The sequence below is a fragment of the Miscanthus floridulus genome, chromosome 2 (genome assembly GCF_019320115.1).
Source record: "Miscanthus floridulus cultivar M001 chromosome 2, ASM1932011v1, whole genome shotgun sequence".
Classification (NCBI taxonomy): domain Eukaryota; kingdom Viridiplantae; phylum Streptophyta; class Magnoliopsida; order Poales; family Poaceae; genus Miscanthus; species Miscanthus floridulus.
In genome coordinates this window covers 141,454,263-141,473,112 of record NC_089581.1, presented here as the reverse complement: position 1 = coordinate 141,473,112, position 18,850 = coordinate 141,454,263, and the positions used below count along the sequence as shown (strand labels likewise).

Genomic DNA, 18,850 nt, shown 5'->3' with positions numbered 1-18,850 from the left:
ACTGGAGGTTCGTGAAAGTCCGTGAACAAACAAATAAGGAGTAAATGGATAACCATATTCTTGGCTAGAAAACTTACCGGTATCGTTATTTCACAATCATACTCGATCTGCTCCGATCCAACAAAAGGAGGGAAATAATATAACTATTTACCGCTGGAATTGCAAGATTATACTTGCGGTACAGATGAATGGAGACATTGGGTAGCGCGTGGCCTCATCAGTCATCAGGGGCTCGGAGAATTGTATGATTGGCTTTCAGGGAGCAGACTGCAGTTGGTTCGCTTGTACTGCAGGGCAGGTATATTAGAAGATAAAGAAGAGATTTAGGGATACGGACGTGCCTACTGATTATAGGCGTTTTGAGTAATTATTACTTGCACGATAGTAGAGATCGTGGGAAGGCATCAAAAGCAATCTGATACATGATTTGAGTAAGGGCTGGGACTTGCTCGGTGGAATTTAATGAAGAGTACCAATGGGATGGTATACACGAAGTCTCTAATAGACGGATAGAGAATCAGATGTTAAGATCGAGAAGATCATCTAGGGTTAGGTCTAGCGGGTTCTCTATATTGTGAATGCGATATCGAGAGTAGAGGGACAGAGAGGAATAGAAGAAGAACGTGTTGAACCTGACACCGCAGAGGGAGATGGTCATCTCGTTCGTCGGTGAAGTCTGCGTACGGACAACGACGTTCGGAGAAGAGGTCAATGAAGTCGTCGACGTCGGTGGAGCGGCGCGGCGCAGCTGGTGGCTTCCCATCACTGGCTGCGTCCCTCTCTGATCGGACTTAGGGTTTAGGTTTTGGTGGGAAGCTCAGCTCAGGCGAACCTTGTACTCAGAGCCATCAGCCTCACCTCTATATATAACGCAGTGTGACAGGGGCCCTCCAGCCATAGTGGGCTTGGCGCCCCCGATCAGGGCGTGGATCAAAGGCCCAACTGGGCCGTTGGGCCCAGTTTAGGATTAAAGATCAATCTAACAATCTCTCCCTCGATCTCATACCATCTTTCAATTTCATATCATTAACTTTTGTTCATTCTATTACAGATTAGCGCATAGAGCATGCTTCATCGTCACGGTCAATTGCCGATAGATTTAACAACTACAACACACCACTCTGTTTTGAAATAGATACTTAACTTTGGGCCTTCTTTTATCCAGGAATTATAGGTTTTCCCTTAAACCTATGCCGGCTACATGTTCTCTGAACACGTTGGGTGGTAAGTCTTTTGTAAGCGAATCCGCGAGCACCTTTTTGGTACTTATATGCTCAAGACTTATGACATAATCCCGGACTTTATCTTTCACAACATAATATTTTATGTCAATGTGTTTGGCAACACCACTTGACTTATTGTTGTGAGCATATTGTACTGTTAGATTATTATCGCAGTATAATTTAAGTGGTCTATAGATATCGTCAACCACCTTCAAACCGGGTATGAACTTCTTTAGCCAGTTCACCTGTCCCGTTGCCTCATAACACGCTACAAACTCGGCATACATTGTGGACGATGTAGTGACGGTTTGTTTTGAGCTTTTCCATGAAATAGTTCCCCCTGCGAGAGTGAATACATATCTAGACGTGGATTTTCTATCATCTCCCGCATAATCAGAATCTGAATATCCTACTATATGGAGTGAATCTGATCTTCTATACGTCATCATGAGGCTTTTCGTTCCTTGTAAATAACGCAAGACTTTCTTTACTAATTTTCAGTGTTCTGTTCCAGGATTGCTCTAGAATCTGTCAAGTTACCTGGTAACAAATGCCAAGTCAAGGCACGGACATACTTGAGCATATTGCAAGCTTTCGACAGCTGAAGCATATGGAACCGTCTTTATTTGATTGATCTCATACTGATTCCTGGAGCATTAAAAATCCCCATATCTGTCACCCTTGACTATAGGAGCAGGTGAGGCCGTGAGGGACTATATTTGTGCATATTGAATTTCTTTAAGATCTTTTCTATGTATGCCTTTTGTGACAGTCCTAATACCCCTTTACTTTTATCTCGGTGAATCTTGATCCCTAGAACGAATGAAGCTACATCAAGATCTTTCATATCAAAATTTGAGGACAAAAACTTCTTTGTCGCCTGTAGTAGACTAACATCACTACTAGCAAGTAAGATATCATCCACATATAGGACAAGGAAGATAAACTTCCCATTCTTAAACTTTGCATAGACACAATTGTCCTCTACATTCTCTTTAAACCCAAAATTACTTATTGTCTGATCAAACTTCAAGTACCACTGTCTTGAAGCTTGTTTTAATCCATAAATGGATTTCTTTAGGCGGCATCCCATTCGTTCTTTTTCTTCCATAACAAAACGAAGCGTTGTCATTACGAAGGTTGTGCCATGTAAACATTTTCCTCCAACTCCCCATTGAGAAATGTTTTTATATCCATCTGATGTAATTCTAAATCGTAATGTGCCACTAATGTCATTATGATTATGAAGGAATTCTTACATGAGACTAGAGAAAAGGTCTCATTGTAATCAATGCATTTTCTTTGCGTAAAGCCTTTTGCCACAAGTCGCGCATTATATCTCTCTATATTCCCTTAAGAGTCAAGTTTTGTTTTGTAGACCCATTTACAACCTACTGTTTTGGCTCATTTAGAAATTATTTCTAAGTCCCAAACTTTATTGGCATTCATAGATTTCATTTCATCTTCCATGGCCTCAAGCCACTTTGATGAATAATCACTTCTCATGGCTTCTTCAAATGAGGTGGGATCATTCTCCATTTGAAATTCCTCAGTGTTGTATACCTCATAGTCAGCAGGAATAGCTGATTTTCCAACTCTTTGAGACCTTCTTGGGGCCTCCATATTTGGCATATCTTCTGTTTGAGGCTGTTGTTGCTCCCCCTCATGTGTGGTAATAGGGTGTACAGGATCCTGAAGAACAGGTTCCTCATCGTCATTCATTGTTGCCATAGGCGGAATAACAACAGATATTGGCATCACAGTATCTTGCACTGTCGGTGCAGCGACAGTAGATAGTGAGAAAAATGGCTCATGAATCATCGGAGTGGGCGCATGCACCCGCTTCTCTTCATGGTTAATTTTTCGAGCTACCATGCTCCCCCTCATCATTTCATCCTCTAGGAAGACAGCATGTCTCGTTTCCACAAACTTTGTATGTCTGTCTAGACAGTAGAATTGAAAACCTTTTGACTTTTCTGGGTAGCCAATGAAATGGCAACTTACTGTTTTGGGATCTAGCTTCCCAATATTTGAGTTAAATACTTTAGCCTCAACAGGACTTCCCCACACACGTAAGTGGTTTAGTGAGGGTACTTCTCTTGTCCACAACTCATACGGTGTTTTGGACACCGACTTACTTGGTACTCTATTGAGAATATGAATGGCGGTTTTTAACGCCGCCATCTACAGGCTCAATGGTAAGGTGGAGTAACTTATCATACTGTGCACCATATCCATCAGAGTACGATTGCGTCTTTTAGCTACTCCATTCTACTGAGGTTCGCCCGGTGTAGAATACTGGGCTACTATGCCATTCTCCTATAAAAACCTTGCAAAAGGTCCAAGAACTTGGCCATATGAGGTATGCCGACCGTAGTACTCCCCCCCACGGTCAGACCTGACTATCTTAATCTTTAAATTGTGTTGGTTTTTAACTTCTTCCTTAAATATCTTAAATTTACCCAATGCTTTTGTTCTTTTTTTGATTGGATAAATGTAGCCATAACAGGAGTAATCATCTGTGAATGTTATGAACGAATCATAACCATCCACACTCTTTACAGGAAACGGACCACATATGTCTGTGTGAATAATTTGTAAAATTTCTGCGCTTCATTTGACATATTTCTTAATTTTCTTTACATACTTTCCTTTTATGCATTCTCTGCATTGTTCTAAATCTGAGAACTCTAATGGAGGAAGAATATCATTCTTAACTAGTCTTTCTATTCTCCTCGAAATATAGCCTAAACGACAGTGCCATAATTTTGACAACGCATCGTGAGCTCTCTTTTGTTTTCTGTTTACATCTGCAGACGAGGATACATTCTCATTGTTACATGCAACGTTCCCATCATCGCATACAACATTCACATCATCACATAGTGATAACAAATAAAGCTTATTTTGTAAGATAGCAAGACCAACACATGCATTATTAAATGTTATCTTACATTTGCCATTTCCAAAATGGCAATCATATCGATCATTGTCTAAGCTTGAAACACTAATCAAGTTTCTCTGTAAAGAGGAAACATAAAGTACATCTCTAAGTAAAAGTATGAAGCCATCAGCAAGCTCCAGAGAAAGATCGCTAACGGCCTCAACATCTGTTCGGACTCCATTTGCAACTTTAACGTGTCTTTCTCTTCTTTGCGTAGTCCTCGTCGAACGGAATCCCTCTAAGGAATTAGCAACATGAACAGTTACACCTGAGTCAATCCATCAAGTAGATTTTAAATACTGTACATACATGGATTCATTTATGAACGTAATAATGTTCTCATATTTCTTTGCCATGATCATCTTTAAGTAATCGTGACAATCTTTCTTATAATGTCCCGTCTTCTTGCAATAGAGACACTGGTCTTTCTCTACTATGAACTTGTTCTGCTGAGGCTGATGCAGCATGGGACCCTTTTCCTTTGACTTTGAGGAGGAGTTAACATTATTATTCTTTTCTTGTTGTCTTTCACATAATTGATAGTGTCATCATTGGCAGCTTTCATTCTTTCCTCTTGCACACACATAGCCATAAGCCTCTCTAATTCTCACTTCTCGGGCTGTATGTTGTAGTTGACAATAAAAGTGTCAAATTTCTTTGGCAAGGAAGCAAAAATCAGATGGATAAGGAACTCTTTCTTGAGAGCCAGATCCATTGGTTTTAGCTTGGATGCCAAATTGCCCATCCTTATTATGTGCTCTCTTACGCCATCATTTCCAAAGTACCTCTCTGTCACCAGCTGCTTTATCAACTGGGTAGCATATGTCTTTGAAGAGCCAGTGAACTGACTCTTTATTCTATCAAGGTACTCGATGACCGTGTCACACTCTCGGATTAAGCCCACAATTGCAGGTTCAATCGTGTTCTTTTTCACAGCCAAACATTTCTTGTTGGCAGTGATCCACTTCCTATGCTCAAGGTCATAGGATATCTTTTGGGATTCAAAATCCCTCTCTCTAGTTGCCCAAGCGACATCAACCTCATTTGTCTCCCTCACCGGTGCCACAGGCTCAGTGGGACACGGTGAGGTGACTACCCAGTTCAGCTCAGCCAAGATAAAGGCCAGGTCTATCTTTTTCTTCCACTCTGTGTAGTTGTCACCTTTAAGAGTGGAGATATCTTTGATACAACCCATCAAGTTGTATCCGCCTAAAAACACAATTCATATAGAGTGAGAACATAAACAATAACAACAATTGCATGTCTTGATTCCAACGTTGGTCAAAATTAAAACATACAACTGTTTATACATTAAATCTACATCACCGTTGGGCAGAAATAAAAATAATGCATAAAATCATTAAAATTATGATATTGTTATTAACGATGTTGGTCAGAAAATACCAACATCATAATCATGTCAAAATCTCTTTTTCTCCAATTAAATATCATGTTGTTTCAAAATAACAGGAGAATAAACTATTTTTTTAGTAGTGAAAAACGTAAAAAATTATTTATCTATTTTTCAGAAGCATTTTACTTTACTCATCTACTCTCTGAAAAAATTATCCCGTTGGTTCAAATTTTGATAGAGATTCAAAACTTGACAAACATTCATCGAAACTTGCTTCTGAAATTGTCAAAACTGCTTCTGAAAAATAAATAAAAGCTTAAAACATTAACAAATTGTTCATTTGGCCCGGCCTCTAGAAAACAGTACGTGGTCCAGCTCTACAGCGCAGCATCGCGCGGTCCATTCTTCGAAAACGGCCTACGCCGATCGTGCGAGCCGGCCTCCCCCACGCCCAGGCCGCAACTTGGGCCTAGGCCAGGAATTCGGCCCACAACGCGCGCTGCTGCACCACCCCGCCTGGGCTAGCTACCGGTCCAGACGATCTCGGCCGTTGGTTTCCATCCGACGGTCAGGCGTCAATATCGTGAGAACAAAACCGTCGCCGTGGCCGTCTCACCTAAAACCCTAGCTCACTCGCCCCTCCCTCTTCTCTCTCTATGCCCGCTATTGGCCGGCTCACTTCTCTCTCTCCTTTCTCCTCTTCGCCGCACGGCTTAGCCAGCGTAGCCGAGCTCAAGGCGGACGCGACGCAGGGGATGGCGGCTCCGCCATGGCACCCCATGCCGGCGCACGCGTGCGGCCGGAGCCACACGCGGCACCGTCGAGCGGCATCACGGTGGTGCCCTTTTGGCCCGAGCCCGAGGCGGAGATCATGCAGCGGCGCTTCTCTCGCCCCGGCGGCTGGGGTTAACTTCCCGCGTGGCGTCCTTGCGACGACCGGCGGTGGAGATGGAGCAGGCGGACCCCGAGTAGGAGCTTCTTCCCCTTTGTCCGATTCGCTAGTTAGGGTTTCGTTAGGGTTAGGATTAACCCGATTCATTTTTTCTTTCGGTTTTGATTCGGGATCGGCGAGGTAAGCTCCTTCCCCTCTTTTCTTCATCTCCTTTTGGATCTTCTTCTTTGTTCTTCTCAGATTTCATCCGATTGGGGATTACGGTTAAGGTTAGGGTTTCTTTTCTTCTTCCCCGCTGGGTTAGGGTTCGGTTGACCTCTCTGCATCTCGGTTTCTTTCCCGATTAGGGTTAGGGTTTCAATCCGAAACGGATCGAACCCTCTGTTCCTCTTTCTCTCCTATTTCTTTTCAGTTTTCTACCCCAACCTAGATCTACACCCTAGAAGAACTTGGCTCTGGTACCATTGTTAAGATCGAGAAGATCATCTAGGGTTAGGTCTAGCGGGTTCTCTATACTATGAATACGATATCGAGAGTAGAGGGACATAGAGGAATAGAAGAAGAACGTGTCGAACCTGACACCGCAGAGGGAGATGGTCCAGAAGCCGCCATCTCGTTCGTCGGTGAAGTCTGCGCACGGGCAGCGACGTTCGGGGAAGAGGTCAATGAAGTCGTCGACGTCGGTGGAGCGGGGCGGCGCGGCTGGTGGCTTTCCATCGTTGGCTACTCCCCTCTCTGATCGGGCTTAGGGTTTAGGTTTTGATAGGGAGCTCGGCTCAGGCGAACCTCGTACTCAGAGCCGTCGCCCCCCACCTCTATATATAACGCAGTGTGACAGGGGTCCTCCAGCCATAGTGGACTAGACACCCCCGATCAGGGCGCGGATCAAAGACCCAGCTAGGCCGTTGGGCCCAGTTTAGAATTAGAGATCAATCTAACATCAGAAGGTTGAAATTACTTAGATGACGTGGAGGGCCGTGGAATCAGATAAATGGGCTAATGGAGTTTTGCTTTATAAGAGTATATGTAGGTAAGATGTGCTGTTTATTAATATAGGGGAATGTTCACCTAAGCCAACAAAAAAGCCAAAAGGCAAAATAGAAATGTACATACACACAATGTTTTTTTGAAAAAAAATCGCAAAGAAAGCGGTGTATCTTTAAGAAAAAAAAGGTGTTAACTATTCCTTATGTTTTAAATTATAAGTTATTTTTTACTTTTCAGATATATAGCAAAATCTATATATTTTCTCGTTCCAAAATAATTGCACGTCTCGTTTTTTAAGGAATCAAACTTTTTAAAATGTGACTAGAGTACCTAGCAAAAAATTGACTTCAAAACAACCGAATGTATAATTATTTTGAGACAGATAGAGTAGCTAGCAAAACCAAAACAATATATAATTTTGGACGTAGGAGCAACAAACATCATCGTCGCGGAGGATCGATCTATGCTTTGCATTGGTTGTTCCGGCTGTACGCATCAACAGTGCCGCAGGAAGGTGACAAAGTTTGAGCATGCCAGACATTGAGACATACGACAGAGGAAATTATCGGCACAAGTGGGAGCTTTCCATTCTCTCCCTCCCACTCCAGCCGGTCTCAGCTAGCGCTCTCAAAGAAATCAGATTATATTACTCATCAATGATATTCTTTTTTTTTGAATCAACATCAATGATATTCTTGAACGTAAGCAATACAAGAACGATGTCGATCTCCGTTGCTGCCATCTTCTTGGCATTGTACGGCTCGTGAAGAAGTGAACCGGAGGAATTCCACGGGCTCGCGTCGAGGGTGGAGCGGCATGCCGGCGGTGCATTGCCACACGATCGGGTCGGACCACACGCCTATAGGCTTTCTCAGGGCAGTACCACCCTACCGCCATCCCTATCAGCTCGATCTCCATGCATGACCACCAATAATTATCAGACTATATAATCACTTAATCAGCTGCGTGCTAATTTATGACCACTCATTATGAGTAGGACTGCTTACTGAGTGTATCCTCGCCTCAACAATCATCAACAAAGACACGGCACTGAGAAACAAAAGAGAGATGTGTAGCTCCGTCGGCTGCCCCGCACCGCCCGTCAGTTGCTCGGGATTTTCTCGCTGGGCCCGTCCCGTCAAGATCAAGTTGGCTGCTGCTTACATGCACGCCCGACGACGCGCGGACAGGGACAGCAGCGTGAGGCCTTCCAACACTGCAAGCACGCGCGCACACTTGCATTGGCCACGCACGCGCCGCCTATTATAAATAGCGGATCAATGCAGCAGCATGAGCTACAACTCATCAGCTCAGCACAATCTCAACCTCGCTCCGTACAACAGACCGAGAGGCAGCTGGTAAAAACACTAGCTAGCGATCGAGCAGCAACCAAGCAATATAATGGCGCCGAAGAGCCTTGTCCTCGCCGCTCTGCTCATCGTAGTCATCGTCTCCGCCGGCCAGCTGCCCCGCGGTGCGGCGGGGTTGGGGGCGAGCCCCAACACCAACACCAGCTTCGTCGTCTCCGGCATCGTGCCATGCGCCACCGGGAACTCCATCAACCTAGCCACGGTCCCGTCGTTCCCCAGTAAGGACACACGGATATGGGCCCTGTCGTCTGAATACGTATTATCTGTAATAACAGTTTTTCAGGACGTCGATCTTATATATGTTTCCCCCTGTCATCTGGTCGTGCCAGACGCCCTGGTGTAGCTCGTGTGAGGCAGCAACGTAGTGGGCAGCACGACGACGGACAGCACCCCTCTTCAGCCAAAGCAGTGCCAGAAGGGATCTGGTCGCCGCCATTCTGGGCAACCTGTGCAAGGTGGTCGTGGCCACCCCGCTGGGCGCGTGCGACAAGTCCCTGGCCGGAGCCACCGGGACGCTGTCGGCGCCGCTGAAACTCCTGGACATCACCACGGGCAGCGGCAGCGGCAGCGACCTCGGCGGCCTCATCGGCGGGATCATCGGTCTCGTTGGGCAGATCCTCGGCGGCCTCATTGGCGACATCCTCAACCTCGGCACCCAGCCTTTCTCATTCGTCTAAGCTCGCTCTCAGTCTCAGGTGGGCTGGACGAGCTGTCCATATGTTAATCTATCGACGACGGCAAAGAATTATATATATTTATTATCTCCTACAACTAAAAAGAATAAAGTGTGGATATTTTTTAGTGCGACATTTGTTTTGGTTCGTCTGCGATCCCACGACATCTCCTGCATGCTGCGTCCTTTGGTGCGATTCTCCTTGATTGAATATTGTCTGTCATGTGATAGAGGAATCATGATAAAATAAGAAGTAGAAAATTATTATGCTATCCATATACACATTGCATGTTTGCATGCACCAACATATATGACAACGAGCAAAAGGAAAGAGAATTAACACATAAGGAAAGAGAATTAAGACAAAAGGAACATCTTTGCGTTTCTGAGAACCTTGTCAAATATGTCTACATTTAATTACTTCCCCTCTTTGCATTTGCAAAAGAGACCGCTTTTTCTCTTTTCATTTGGTTTTACGCTCACGTGTTATATCGCCCTCGCTTGCTGTTTCTTGCTGAAATTGCCCTTGGGTCTGTTCATTTTGAATCATTTTCCCATATTCTAATTAAACTATAAAATTTTGAATTAGGATACGAGGTAAGACATGCAAACAGATATTTCAAAACTACCTGTAGAGTCCAAAGAACTTAATAAATAAATCATTCTGGAGGCAATGCAAATTCTTTATAATCTTTCATTTGGTGTAGTTAGTGTTACCATAGTACCCGCATGTATTCATAGGAAATAAATCGTGGACAAAATATGGACACTTTTTAGTACGACATTCCAACATGGGTCCATCGTCCTGCCAATATCCTTAGGGCAGATCACATAAATGATGAGAGTCCCTCTATGAAATTGCTCACAAGAGACTAAAACTTATATCTGATCATGATAATGTTGAATTGCTTTGCATCAAAAGCATCGACAATGATAAACGAGAACATAGGTTTTAGTATGCATAATGGAGGAAAACTCAACATTGGCCTTCTCGGCAGCTTTTCTGAGCCTTTATAGTACTAACTTGTCCTTACTCAGATAGTCAAGAGGTGCAACATAAAATTATGCACCACTAAGAAAAGTGTCTTGACCTGAAAAATATGTCGAAATTAAGAATTACAACACCTAATTCAACATCTTGGAACAGACACTCAAGTGGATACCTTATTCTACAATATATGTCTGTGTGGAATAGTTCTAAAGCCACACATATTTATACGGTGAGTATAACATACTTTGTTTTAAAATTTTATGAGATATTTTTTAAGACACGCAGTATTATCCATGTGACAGGCACTAATATTTACATATATACTCGAACCTGTGTGTACATGATTATATGGAGATGCAGCGGAACTTATTCATGGATTTATTGGCGCATGAAAGAAATGGATATCGGAGAATTCTTTCTGCCGATATAAAATATTATCTTAGTCATATCACGAAAACGCCTATACAGTAGAGTTTGTGAGCCTGCAACGCCGCGTTCTCCGTGACTGTGTTAATTTCACGAACTTTGCTTTTTGAATTAAATATCACTTTAACGTCGGTATTTAATTTAACAGTATTGTTATCTTATCGGACGATCCATGTGTTTTTAGTACAAAAGATTTAGTTGTTCCGTAGCAACACACAGACACGCTACCTAGTATATAAATAACTAAGCATAAATCAATACGTGTAGCGGTGCATTTGGGCTGCTTTATTAGTTATGCTTTGTGTCCCATATCACATGTGTTACGACATATACTGTACCTATTAATCTCTTACCATGCATGGATGCTTCAAAGAAGCACATGCATATATATATATATATATATATATATATATATATATATATATATATATATATATATATATATAGAGAGAGAGAGAGAGAGAGAGAGAGAGAGAGAGAGAGAGAGAGAGAGAGAGAGAGAGAGAGAGAGAGAGAGAGAGACACCCCGGGTGTATCGCTCTTTGTTGCCTCGTCGCTTGTTTGTGAAAAAGGAAAAGGTTAAATGTTTGATTATTATTATATTGATCCTGTTGCTGCTAGTGTGCATCGAGCATTGTTGATCTTCTGCTTGATCAGGGCATTCTGGGAAGACACGTGGCCTGTCTCATTTGCTAGACCCGTGTCATAGTTTTTTTTAATGGAAATCAACAATCAACTAACACATGTGCCCCGAGCCGCCATGTATGCCAACAGCCCTGTTTTTTTATCATATCTCACTGCTACTAGTGTCTCTCTTTTCTCGCTTTTGATGTTTCGAATATCCAGCCTACTCAACTTGTTCAAGACTGAAAATGATTATTTTTGTTCATTTTGTTATTGTCGTCGTCGTACTTGCCATATTTTTTTAAAAAGAAAAGGTTTGAATAGATAGTTGCATCAACACCATCAATAGATGGAAACTAACATGCATATATCAAATCTACGTCCTATGGAAAAATCAAATCTGTAACCCTATCTTTCAGTATATAAGGTGCGGTAGGATACCCTCGATTGACATCGACAAACATCCTCAGAACACACACACCAACACCCCGTCAAACTCTGGACACGACTCACAAGCAATACAACTCTCCTCATAAAGTGGACATTATGTCCTATGTACATGATGTTCTCTCTGCACTGCATTAGTTTTCGATTGACCGACCGAGCAGGCCTGGTCATGGCCGAGACCCAAGCAGTGGCACCGGTTCCATTGCAGGTTCAGGTTTGTTCTTTCTCCATTTTCATATGATCATTGATCAGTATATTTTGCTTAGTCACGCTAGTACATATATGCATGTCACGTCACGTCGTCTTCATTAGTTTATACTGCCTCCGTCCCAAATTATAAGATGTTTTGACTTTTTTAAATACGTAGTTTTTATTATGCACCTAGATATACACTATGTATATATACATAGTGAAAAACAATATACCTAAAAAACAAAATGTCTTATAGTTTGGAATGGAAGGAGTAGATTACAATGTGTCATGTTTGCCTCAATAATATGTAATTAACGAACGTAGAGGCCACGATATCAAATCAAAGAGCCATGCATGCTAAATACGGAAGGATGGTCAAAGCAAGCAACACGTTGGTCCATCTCCCCCTCATCTAATAAGGTTGGCACGATCGATGGAGGTCTTCCACCAAACTGGCAAGTTGAAGCACGCGCGCGAAGGATTTGGTACTGTGCACAAGTGCACATAACGGCACGCACACCGCACCACTCCCGCAGGCTCACTGTTGCAAATATGCATGTGCACTTCCGGTACGGTGCCGGGGACAAGGACGTCCTCCATGTGTGACGCTGATGTGCGCGTCCGTGATACACATACTCCTGTGGCTCGAAGCACGGCAGCACGCATGCAGGGACGGGCCGTGACCCGGCCGTGAGATGGGCTGGTGGTTCGTTCCACTCCACACGTCGTTGGCATGCATGAGATGCCCGGTTTCCAACGTGGCCACTGCTTTTTTGGGGCACCGCTTACACGCTGTGGCCGGCCTAACCGATCTCGGCGCGCAGCTTGTGATTGGGTGCCGCGCCACTGCCATGAAAATAGACGAGGCGCTCGATTCGTTCGCTTGTGATGATTGTGGATGCATGGACCATCTGGCCGGCCGATCCGCATGCGCGCACCTCGGGCGACGCGCGCCTTTTGGCTGATTCGGACGAGAAAACGAACGAGAAAGCGATTGATCGAGGCCTCCGGGATCCGGCAACTTGTTGCATCGTTTCACAAGTTGGTGTGGACTGCGGAGCTCCATGCTATCGATCGGTACGCATTGTATTCACCGGCTAGTGATTGAGCTCCATGAAAGAATATCCAACGATTGGCAAATATATAGTGCCATTTAGCCGGTCAAGAGTGGGACCAATTCCTGCTCCCGATGTAATTTTTATTTTCTTTTTCAGACTTTGTTTCAGAAATAGCTGCTGCATGTACTTTTTTTTTTAAAAAAAATGACCTAATGCCGCCATTGTTTTGGCAGTTTTAAGAAACCATCAATATAAATCCATTCACCTTATTCGTAAAACCGCCCACTGCACTGCTGCGAAAAGTAATTAGGAGATAGGCTCCAAGCCGGACATTCAAGGTGATCCCATCTGTCAATTAACTATTTATAGAGACGGTTGCCCTTAGGATATCTGTTTCTATTAATCGATTAACAAAGACAGATATTTTAAAAGGACCTCTCTAAAATTGGTTTTTAATAGAGGAAGGCATTCTAAGGGCCCACCTCTAGAAATCGATTAACAAAAGCGGGACTCTTAAGGGGCATGCCTCTAGTCTAGAAATAGTCGCTGAAAAATAAATCATAACTTTTACGAATGAGAAGTTAGATGAAGATGAATTTAATAGAAAAATATAGAGCTTGACGTGATCTGCAACTATGTAGTTGGTAAGTTTTTTATTTAAATGTTTTAGTGCTAAAAAATTATTTTACATTTTACATTTTTTATTTTTAAAATTTAGAATTTTCAAATAATATAAAACTGTAGTTCACAATACAATCCACAACTTTGTATTTGACAATTGACGACAATGATATGTGTTTTGTAGTAGTGGATAGGTCCAACTGTTCATTTTTGTGAGGGTTAGGTCCTAGAGCTTGAGCGATTGGGCTTGTGTATCCTTGTATATATTCTTGGTGAGCTAGAGCACTTGACGTCTTGGGGTCTTCCGGTGTTGACCCTCTGAGTTTGGCGTGGAGACTTGTTCGGGCTTCATAAAGACTCCTATAACGGTGACAATTGGCTACGAAATAGTATGTTGAGAACATGACGCTAAAAATATCATTTTTGGTAACAGTACAATACACATTTAAGCTTGAATCATCACAATATTATTATTTTTTAGTTTTCGTTGCAACTTACGGGCACGATCCTAATCTAGGTACAAAGACATGAGGTGTGAGAGAGATTCAGGCATTATTCTTTGAACACACAAATATTATCCCTCAACCCTGATATGAGTATGATCTCATATCATTATCATGCTTTTCTATACCTTCTTTGTTCTCGATTCAAAGTTGACGTGGAGCGGTGACAACGAGTGTCAGAGTTCATTGAGAATGAATCGATCTAGGGGCAGATCGAGCCAAGAAATTAATTATAGAGCCTAAGAAAGCCCAAGTAGGAGTTCACCAACCCCTCACTCCTTGTTAGTGTTGGATATAATATGGGCTTGCCCATATAATATTTAATAAATCAAATAAAACTGTATGGTACGTAATATTAAGCGTTGTATGGTTTAATACCATATGAGATTTTGACTGAACGTTGACTCAGCTTATATGGTTGGAAATTATTCATCTTAATTGAGAAGCTAAGAAAAGAACATAGGCGTGCCACACGCGCGCGCGCCGCCGCCGCCGTCAGCCGTGGGCGTGGGCGGGCGTGGCCAGTCTTTTGCCACTTAATCCACATAAATCACGAAAGTTACTTCCTTTGATGGTGGAGGCGAACTGATTGCGTCAGTTACCGTCCTTTCCGCTTCCGCTTCTCCGTCTCCTGGGATTCTCCGCTGCCTTTCTCTCTTTCCGTCGCAGCCATATATCCGTAGTCCTCCGTCAGTCCAGATCTTCATCTTCCACAATCGCTCCCGAGAGAAACCACATCTCAGCAGCCTTCTGGCTTCGTCGTCCCGTACCTCTGCGCGCACAGAGTAGCAGGAGAGCAGGTGCCTCTGGAACCCTCGCCCGCCTGAGAACCTTGCACGGGGTGTGCGGCGATTAGGTTTTTGGGGAGCGATCCGCGACTGCTCGTCTACCAAGGCGTCTTCTTCCTGGTGATCCATTCGTGGGACTGCACTACGAACATCGTCATGCATCGACTGTGGTCTACGACTTCGAGCAACGCACTATGTCGACTAGTGCGAATGGAGCCTCCAATGCCCTCGGCATGGGACCCTCCACTGGGTACACTCTAATCTCTGTGATTACTGTACTTTGCGCTTTTACAGTATTCATCTGTATGTTATCTCTACATACTGTAGCGTTCATTAGAGATATACACATGCACATATATGCCGTCACGAACCTGCTGATGTTATATTTCTGGATTAAATTGACAATAAAAATGCCTAAATATCTAACAATCCAAAAACCTAATATTAGGCAATTTTTTGTCAGCGGTTTCGTTGCTACTTTGAAGCTAAATAATTTTGATGACAAGAATTTCATGATATGGCGTGCCAAGATAGTATTGTGGTTGACTGCGATGAACTGCTATCACGCCGCACAGGGGAAGCCTTAACAGTTTACTTCTGAGGAGGAGCAAAAGTTCTTGGCTGCCGATAACCTGTTTTGAGGCGCCGTGATTAGTGCACTTCATCCCAAGTATGAGAAAAACTACATATCTTGCACATCAGGCAAAGAGTTATGGGATGCTCTTGAGGCAAAGTTTGGAGTTTCTGATGCTGGTAGTGAGTTGTACCTTATGGAGCAGCTGTATGTGAAAGTGCATCTAGCTCTTTAGTGGGTTTTGGATGATTGAATGACAACGTGATTAAAGGTCTAACCCATTTGCTAAGTGTGGACAGATAATAGGTTATCTCACAGGTACTTAATGAAAGCCAAAATGATGTGTTGTTGTATAAACAATCTAGTTCAAGCACAAGACAACAATGCAAATGGAATTCATGCAAAGGCTTATTTATTGTGGGATTTCCATGTACTGTGTGAAAGCAAACTCGTAATAATTAATTAATGAGACACGAGGGATTGCATATGGAATGGTCTTATATTTGAAGCTTGCTAAATTGAAATGAAAAATATAACAATATAAATGAATGGCTGATTCAACACAAGATGTGACTTGATGGCTTGAGATGGTGAAGATAGCAAGGAAATGCTTCAAGGTACTAAGCAAGGGTGAAGGACAAGCGACGGCTTGGCGACTGAAGAACCTAGCTAGGGTGAAGAAGAAAGTACTTGCATTTAGTTGAGGTACTAATCAAGCTATGATGGTCATGTTAATGTGAAGGATCAAATCACTATTAGAGTGTTTGATGAAAGTGACTTGATACATTTGGGATTATTCAAATTTGATGAGTGGAATCAAGTCACGTGCTCAAGATGGCTATTCTCAAGTGAAAAGATCAATATCAACATGTTGGCACTCTTACTTGATGAAGATTGAAAGAGACGGCATTAATTCAAAAGGGGTCAACTCAAGCGGTATAAATTCGTTTTTCCTTTAATCTTGAGTTTAATAGGTATATCGTACTATTAAGAGGGATGCATCATGTTGATAGATAATGTTTCATAAGTGCTCAAGCCAACCCATGTGAGTTTTGAGTGTTTGAGAGACAAAAGAGCTTATCTGTTTTTTGCTGGTCTGGCATGTCCGGTATTGATACCGGACGTGTCCGGTATTTGCCCAGCAATGGTAAAAGTGTTGTTCTCGGGTTGGTTCGTCGGGAGTTCTGACATGAGTCAGAAGTTTCGACAATCGGGAGTTCCAGCAATGGTCGGGAGTTCCGACGTCTCATGCTTAACTGACTTAGGTGGTTCGCTGTCCTAGTCATACTAGACGTGTCCGGTATTCATACTGGACGTGTCCGGTATGGACGACCAGAGGCCAACGGCTAGTTTTCAAAAGCCTTGAGGGTCGGAAGTTCCGACGTGAGTCGGGAGTTCCGATGATCGGAAGTTCCGGCATGCGTCGGGAGTTCCGACATCTCACAAACTTCAACTCAGTTACCTAGTTTTCAAAATATGCTGAGGGTCAGGAGTTCTGACATTCATCGGGAGTTCCGACCCCTCACATTGTCACTGTAACTTAGTTACCATTGGCACAGTGTAAGTCATACCGAACGTGTCCGGTACCCCGATATGGCAAGGGCTATAAAACAGCTAGTTTTTCCAAGGGGGCTATAAATACCCCCAAGCCTCCACCTTTTGAGGCTACTGATTCTGCTGGCTGATATACACGTTTTTAGCCTTGCCAACTCTCCTAAACCCTCTCTTAGTGAATGTGTGATCCAAATCACAAAATCCATTTGTGGGTTAAGAGAGAATTTAAAAAAGAGAGCAAGCCACCACTTGAGCACTTGTGCATATTGTCAATCTTGTGATTTGCATTTGTTACTCTTGGACTCTTCGGTCCTAGATGGTGAGGCGTCGCCGGAGAGCACCCGAGAAATTGTGGTGTGCCTTGGAAAGTTCGTAACGGTCGATTCCGCCGCCTCAGAATCAACTAGTGGAAGGAGGTATAGGAGTTGAAAAAGACTCTGGCTAGAGTGACCTTCATGGTACCCTCTAGGGCTGACCTTCATTGGGTCGCCCGCAGCCCCCTCAACGGAGAGTAGGACTCGAACGAGTCTGAACTTTGGTAAAACAAATATCATGTCTCAATTTATATTTTATTTGACATTTGTGTTGCTCCGCTCTTATGCAGGTTCTCTGTATACATTGTCATCTCTAGTAGGTGCCTACAGTTTGGTTTGAAGATAGAAATAAAAAGGAGCAAGTTCGGGGCTGATCTGCAGAAATCATGTATATCGGACACGTCCGACATTCATACCAGACACGTCCGGTATTGATCACTGTGCCAGGCTGTTATGCTGAACACGTGCATATCGGACACGTCCGGTATACCTACCGGACACGTCTGGTATTTTCTGCCTGTGCTGAATATATTCATTCTGTATTCTAACTTTGTGTTACAGGGTTGTAGCTTCTAGATATATTCTTTATACCTTGTATACTCTGTGGCTAACTTGTGAGGAATGGTACTACTCTTTATTTGGAGTTTCCATTTTGGAAACTCCCTTTACTAATCATTTTCGCATTTAAAAGTGTTCATTTTTAGAAATGCCTATTCACCCCCCTCTATGTGGCATCCTAGGTCCTTTCAATTGGTATCGGAGCAAGGTTCTCACCTAAAGCTTCACCGTCGTGAGAAAAGGATGTCGACACCTATCGAGTTGGAGCCAGTGCTTCTCCAAAATGATGGTTCAAACTTTCTACCTTGGTCAATTCATGTACTCAATGCTTTTAGGGATATTAGTCCTCTTGTTGAGCATATTGTGGATGCAAGCATACCTCTTCCTATAGTTGATTGGAGCAACTACAAAAATTTGTCAAAAGAGGAAGAGATATGTGTGCAACTCAATGCTCAAGCTATTAATATTATTTTGAGTACATTGAGTGTAGAGGTTCAAGATGAGGCAATCTTCAATGGACAACCACCTCCGGAGAGTGCTCATCTCATTTGGACTAGACTTTTTGATTTATATAGAAAATCCAAATGTGATGATGCACTTGAGATCAAGTCAATGGAAAGTATGTCCATTGTGTCTTCATGCAGCGAAGAAGCCTCACAAGACCTCAAGAGCACCGAGCCGGAGCAAGAAGTGCAAGCAGTGCATGACTTGCTGTCTGCCTGCACATACCGGACATGTCCGGTATGCCTACCGGACG

At 43.2% G+C, this 18,850-nt stretch overlaps 1 pseudogene; it reads left to right on the top strand.

The window, feature by feature from the left end:
* Positions 1-8,725: 8,725 nt before the first annotated feature.
* LOC136539902 (phylloplanin-like) lies at positions 8,726-9,514 on the top strand (annotated as a pseudogene).
* Positions 9,515-18,850: the final 9,336 nt, after the last annotated feature.